Source organism: Octopus sinensis, linkage group LG12 (assembly GCF_006345805.1).
Source record: "Octopus sinensis linkage group LG12, ASM634580v1, whole genome shotgun sequence".
Taxonomy (NCBI): Eukaryota; Metazoa; Mollusca; class Cephalopoda; order Octopoda; family Octopodidae; genus Octopus; species Octopus sinensis.
The window spans coordinates 48,953,682-48,961,066 of NC_043008.1; the positions used below are offsets into that span (position 1 = coordinate 48,953,682).

The 7,385-nt window shown below is 42.3% G+C and overlaps 1 long non-coding RNA gene across 1 annotated transcript in view; it reads right to left on the minus strand.

The window, feature by feature from the left end:
* LOC118765535 overlaps positions 1–4,455 on the minus strand; it is a 10,890-nt gene extending 6,435 nt beyond the window's left edge. The window contains exon 1 of the long non-coding RNA XR_005001398.1: positions 4,387–4,455. This is a non-coding gene — a long non-coding RNA (uncharacterized LOC118765535). The remainder of the gene's footprint in view (positions 1–4,386) is intronic.
* Between the last annotated feature and the right edge of the window lie 2,930 nt (positions 4,456–7,385).

Here is a 7,385-nt window from a genome sequence, read left to right on the forward strand (position 1 = left end):
TGATACTAAGGCAGAACTGGAAAAGCAGGGATCCAATGGGTGAGAAGCAGAAAAAACAGACCAAAGCCGAGAACAACAAAGAAAAGTCATCGATATCCTTTGAGCCATAGAAAGCGAAGGGCTTAATAAACAAAATATTACCAGTAATATACTTGGGCTGATTGGGTCTCCTTCGCTTCCTTCTGGCAATGTTTATAGAAAAAGGGGTCATGTTAAATGAAACTGACCTCAATGAATTACTGACAGGCGATAATTGTGGAAGATACTTGCCCGAAGTGTCGCGCAATCGAATCGAACCCAAAATCGCCTGATTACGAAGTGAACTTCGTAACCATTCGATCATACGATTAGAAAGAAGTGGTATGATTCTCTTCATCGAAAAAAAAGGCTCTTCGATCTATTCTGTTCTCAAAGTTCTGTTGAGAATAAAATGACTGCCGCCATTAAAATGATTGAGACCTTTAATTAAGTATTAGTTCTCTGTTAATTAGCAGCAGGTGTCTTGCCTAATAAGTTCTTAATTAGACTGATGTAAGTTAGATGTCTTGCCAATCTTACATGAGAAACACACGATGCAACGCCCCTTGTGAGATGCGAACCCTCCATCTATTTCTTACTGTGATTGTATCCGGTCAACAGTTTCTAACGTCAACACAAGGGCAATAGTTGTTGTTGTTGTTGCTGCTGTTGTTACTGTTGTTGTTGTTGTTGCTCCTACTGTTTATCCTCGGGTCAAAGTTCAAATCCTGCTATTGTTAATTAAATGATTAATTTAGATGGAATATAACTTCGTTTTTTGTTTTTGCTTTTGTTTTTTTGTTTTTCGCGGTGACGGAGGGTTAGGGACGTGTGTGAAATGCATTAATATTTATTACTAAATCAGAGAAGAAACCTGGGGGTTTCGACAAAAGCTTCGCAATGATAGACAAAAGCGGAGTTTACCCCCAGACCGGAAACGTGACCCGAATGCTTGCAAGATAGACTTCACTAAAAGCATCCAAGTGCCAGGAGACGGTGCATAAAAAAACCCCAAAATTGAATTATAAGTACATGTAGCACCATCTGCCACGGTTGCAATCCTTCCCTGATACGGTTACATCCATTCACAGATTTAGCTTAATTACAAACAAAACCACTCGATCTGTGGCCCGTGAAAAGTGATACTAATGATGTTAACAGATGTTTATGTTCATATAAAATAATGAACACCATTCAGAGAAAATGTGAACTGTAAGCAAACCATGATCCTGACCCGGTTTCGATTCTCAATCACAATTGTTTAACTTCATCTATGTTGGCGACAGCTTTCAAAAACCATAAACACTCCGCAATCTCACTTCTCGGATCTTTCCTTTTGATGGACGGAATTTTCTAGTTAACTAAACAATTTGAAACTTCGTATACTGGTAGAATGTGTCAAAAGAAAACATTATTGTAAACAAAATTGAAAACAAAATTGTAATTTGTAAGTTTAACGTAGTTTAATTCTTCTTTTTTTTTTACACATTCTACCAGTATACGAAGTTTCAAATTGTTTAGTTAACTAGAAAATTCCGTCCATCAAAAGGAAAAGATCCCACTTCTCTGCTATAATATTTCTGGGAGTTTGTATCAATAGAAAAAATAACTTCCTCAAAGACATGTCAATGCAATGCTCTTCTGGTTCTCTATCTCATTTCCGTTATATGCAACAAAAACAGTGTTGAATTAAAGTAGCTATCTACGTATCATACTCAATGTATATACATCGTCGAAAGGCAATTTACTTTCGTGTTGGTCCAGAGATAACATCTCTTAACGACGTACTGTGTTTAAAAACACAATGTGTGTGTGTACGGCGGTGGGGGTGTATGTACGCGTGCGTATGTGCGTGCGTGTCTTTATGTCTGTGATTGTCTCCCACCCACCGCTTGACAACATATATGTTTACATATCCCTAACTTAGCGGTTCGGCAAAACAGCCCAATAGAATAAGTACCAGACTTTAAAAAAAAACGAGTACTGGGTTCGATTTACTCGACTACAAATTCTTCACGGTGCTGCCCCAGCATGGCCACAATCTAATGTCTGAAACAAGTAAAAGATAACAAATACATCGGAGTGAAATGAAACTCATCTCAGCAGCGACTAACGAGAACACCGGATACATTTCGACCTCGTTGGGCCTTATTCATGGTGTGTGCTCACAGCCAGCCACAGGACTAGACGAGATTTGTTGCCTCCGATATTATAGAAAAACTGTATAGAAACTATCCACTGGTATTGTGAACAGGGCATCTGTTCACAATACGTGTGTATAAATCCTTCACTGAGATTGCGTATAGGTGCACGGTTGAATAAAATCCGTCTTCCGCAATAGAAGCAACATTGAATTAAAACGATATGTGTGTGGTGTGTGTCATATATATATATCCATTATGTAACCCACACACATATATATATATTTAATAATATATATATATATATATTATATATTACATATATATATATATATATATATTCTATATATATATATATATATATATATATATATAATATATATATATATAACGTAAAGTATACAAGCCATCTCAATATGGCTAACCACTAGAGTGGGTGTTACTGTAGCTTTTAGCCCCAGGAGATCATCGTCTCCAGCTGGCTTAGGCACACTATCTGTGCCCTTATGGTATTTGCACAGATAGTGTGCCTAAAGCCAGCTTACTGTAGCTTTTAGTCCAGGAGATCATCGTCTCCAGCTGGCTTTAGGCACACTATCTGTGCAAATACCATAAGGGCACAGATAGTGTGCCTAAAGCCAGCTGGAGACGATGATCTCCTGGGACTAAAAGCTACAGTAACACCCACCCTTAGTGGTTAGCCATATTGAGATGGCTAGTATACTTTACGTTGTCGAGCGGTTACTGTTTACATCTCGTTCAGAGATTTAATAATGCTTGCATATATATATATATATATATCGTTTTAATTCAATGTTGCTTCTATTGCGGAGGACGGATTTTTATTCAGCCGTGCACCAATACGCAATCTCAGTGAAGGATTTACACACAATTTTCTATAAATCGGAAGTTTATACACCGTTTTCTATAAATCTCATCTAAGCAAGTGTCTCGCTGTGAGTATACACCATTAAGAAGGCCCAACGAGGATAAAATGCTTGTCGCTGTTGGCACTATTTCCGTCTCCTTCCAATGTGTGTGCGTGAGTGTGAGCGCGGGCACGGGCGTGCGTGTGTAGTGTTTTTTAAACAAAGTAAATCCATATGATATGTTATTCCTGGACGAATACCAAAGTAAATTGTCTTTCAGCGATATATTTACCTAAAGCAGGATACATAGATATCTCTGCCTTACTTAGCACGTTCTGCGGTTTCTTTGAAAGATAGGAGATGCTTGGTTTTCAGGAATTTTACCGAAATATTCTTCTACAGGCGGGATACGAATCCCTCACTTGTTCACTTTTTCGACCAAATGACCAAATTCCTTTATATTATATATATATGCTGAGCTCAAAATATATATATATATATATATATATATATAAGGAAATACAAAATGGGACCAGACATCCAGATAGACGATACAAAGAAAACACGGTGGAACAATGGTTTTTCTCTGACAGCAGTTTTACATTTTCCAAATGCCTTTAGCTAGGCCGAAATAATGTCTTCACCACTTGACCCTTTCTAACCTCTCCTACTTCACGAAAAGATAGAATAGAGATAACAAGACCACCAACTAAATCTATTGTTCTTAATGTTATATCTATCCTTCTGGATAGTTATAAAAGCAAGAATACCCCAAGCAAAAGTCTGTCGGTGACGACTCAACCAGTTGGTCACTGCGGTGACAACCAAGTCTGGCTGATCATCAGGTGTCTTGGAGAAATTTCGAACCTTAGGAATGAGAACCCAGGTTCGAAATTTCCCCAAGACACCTGATGAAGGCTAGAGGGTGTATCAGCCGAAACGTTGTGTTAGCAACAAATAAGATGAGAACAAATATCCGTCAAATGTAAATAATATAAATAATCTACATAATGTAAATAATTTCTCATCTCTTAAATATAGGACTGTATTTGATAATTATTTAAAATTTTTACCACAAGGGCAGCTTGGGGGAGGTGGAGGGAGGCGATTACTCACCCCGGGGTTCGACCCCGAAAGAATGAAAGGCAAAATCGACCTCGGTATTTGAACTCAGAACGTAAAGCGGCTAAGCATTTCGTCCAGCATGCTAACTTTTCTTATTTCTTTATTGCCCACAAGGGGCTAAACATAGAGGGGACAAACAAGGACAGACAAAGGGATAACGTCGATTACATCGACCCCAGTGCGTAACTGGTACTTAATTTATCGACCCAGAAAGAATGAAAGGCAAAATCGACCTCGGTGGAATTTGAACTCAGAACGTAAAGCCGGACAAAAAGTGGCTAAGCATTTCGTCCGGCGTGCTAACGTTTCTGCCAGCCCGTCGCCTTATACAGGTGTAATATTTAATAATGTTCCGTAATCATAGAAGGCGGTGAGCAGGCGGAATCGTTACCGCACAGGTAAAAATGCGTCACGGCATTTCTTCCGACTGGGTCAGCTTTGCTTTTCGTATTTCCGGGGTCGATAGCACTAAGTATTAATTGAACGCTGGGGGCCGATGCAATCGACATGTCCCATCTCCTGCCAGAAATTGCTGGCCTTGTGCCAAAATTTGAAACCAGTAGCGTATCGTCATTATTTCTAAGCAATAATAAAAGTAACAGCAAAACTGTAGCGCAGTAAATTTCGGGTGGTAAGGCCACGGTTGGATTGGTAGTCACTGTCGGACATCATGACAACCACTAGCATTCCAGTTTTTAAAGGAAAACAAAAGGTAGCAGTGAAGGTAGTGGTGGTGTTGGTGGTGGTGGTGATGGTGGTGGTGATGGTGATGGTGGTGGTGGTGGTGGTGGAGGTGATGGTGGTGGTGGTGGTGTATGTGGATGGTGTGGTTGTGGTGGTGGTTGGTGTGATGGTGATGGTGGTGGTGGTGGTGGTGTGTTGGTGGTGGGGTGGTGGTGGTGGTAGGGGAGGTGATGGTGGTGGTGGAGGTGATGGTGGTGGTGGTGTTGTGGTGTGATGTGATGGTAGTGGTGGTGGTGGTGGTGGAGTGGTGGTGGTGGTGGTAGGGGAGGTGATGGTGGTGGTGGTGGTGGGTGGTGGTGGTGATGGTGATGTGGTGGTGGGTGGTGGTGGAGGGTTATGGTGTGGTGGTGGTGGTGGTGGTGGTGGTGGTGGTGGTGGTGGTGATGGTGGTGGTGGTGGTGGTGTGGTGGTGGTGGTGGTGGTGGTAGGGGAGGTGATGGTGTGGTGGAGGTGATGGTGGTGGTGGTGGTGGTGGTGATGGTAGTGGTGGTGGTGGTGGTGGAGTGTGGTGGTGGTGGTGGGGGAGGTGATGGTGGTGTGGTGGAGGTGGTGGTGGTGGTGGTGGTGGTAGGGGAGGTGATGGTGGTGGTGGAGGTGGTGTGGTGGTGGTGGTGGTGGTGATGGTAGTGGTGGTGGTGGTTGGTGGAGGTGGTGGTGGTGGTGGTGATGGTAGTGGTGGTGGTGGTGGTGGAGGTGGTGGTGGTGGGGGTAGGGGAGGTGATGGTGGTGGTGGAGGTGGTGGTGTGGTGGTGGTGGTGGTAGGGGAGGTGATGTGGTGGTGGAGGTGATGGGGGGTGGTGGTGGTGGTGGTGGTGATGTAGTGTGGTGGTGGTGTGGAGGTGGGGGTGGTGGTGGTAGGGGAGGTGATGGGGTGGTGGAGGTGGTGGTGGTGGTGGTGGTGGTAGGGGAGGTGATGGTGGTGGTGAGGTGGTGGTGGTGGTGTTGGTGTTGGTGATGGTAGTGGTGGTGGTGGTGGTGGAGGTGGTGGGGTGGTGGTGGTGATGGTAGTGGTGTGGTGGTGGTGGAGGTGGTGGTGGTGGTGGTAGGGGAGGTGATGGTGGTGGTGGAGGTGGTGGTGGTGGTGGTGGTGGTAGGGGAGGTGATGGTGGTGGTGGAGGTGATGGTGGTGGTGGTGTGTGGTGATGGTAGTGGTGGTGGTGGTGGTGGAGGTTGGTGGTGGTGGTGGTGATGGTAGTGGTGGTGGTGGTGGTGGTGGAGGTGGTGGTGGTGGGTACAGCCACTACACATCACAACCACCTCCACAACCATCGCCGTCACTTTTACCACCACCACTACCACCACCACTACCCCACCACCACCACCACCACCACCACTACCACCACCACCACCACCACCACCACCACCACCACCACCACCACCACCACCACCACCATCTCTAATAGTAACCCTAAGACCCAGTTCTGACAGCTGCAAACATGTTTTCACTATTTTGTGCCACTAAAGACAGTTTAGTAATTTAAAACTGAACTCACTCGGGAATATTATTCTCCCTTGAAAAACAAAATGTTTGGGTCTGAAACTTCGTTAATCCCTTTTCTCTTCCACCCTTTCTTTCCCATTTTCTTCTTCTTTTTCTTCTTTTGTCTATTTTCATCTTTTCATCTCCGTTTAGCATTTCTTTTCTTCAACTTATCTCACTCGTCTTTCGTCACTTCAGACTTTTTTCAGTCTCGTCACTTTTCTCTTCCACTGTAAATCTTCCATTGTCAAATTGGCTTTCCTTTTGTCTTAATCAGCTTTAGAACTTGACTTAAACACACACACACACACACACACACACACACATACATACACATATATATACATATATACATATACACATATATATATACACGTATATGTACATATATATATAAATATATGTATGTATATATATATATAATATAATATAATATATATATATATATATTATATACACCCACATATATATTTGCATATATCCATAAAAACTGGCTGTGAGGTAAGTAGCTTACTTACCAACCACATGGTTCCGGGTTCAGTCCCACTACGTATGTGTCTTCTACTATAGCTTCGGGCCGACCAAAGCCTTGTGAGTGGATTTGGTAAACGGAAACTAATAGAAGCCCGTCGTATATATGTATATATGTATGTACGTGTGTGTATAATGTTGTGCATCTGTGTTTTTATGTAATTATATATCTGTGTTTATATTTATATTCATATATATATATATATATATATATATATATATATATATATATATATATATATAAGTAATATATGTATATATAGTGTGTGAATAAATGAATATATATATGTATGTATGTATGTATGTATGTATGTATGTATTGCAACAACTTGCAGATACAAATGCTACCATTTGAAAGCTCTGCATACCGGATGCTAGCAAGTTTATGGGGTCATCAGGAGAAAGTGTGCGCCGTTTCGAGGCCTTCCTTCCTCTCGACGGCATCATTGCGCAACAGAGCGCATTTTCTCATGATGA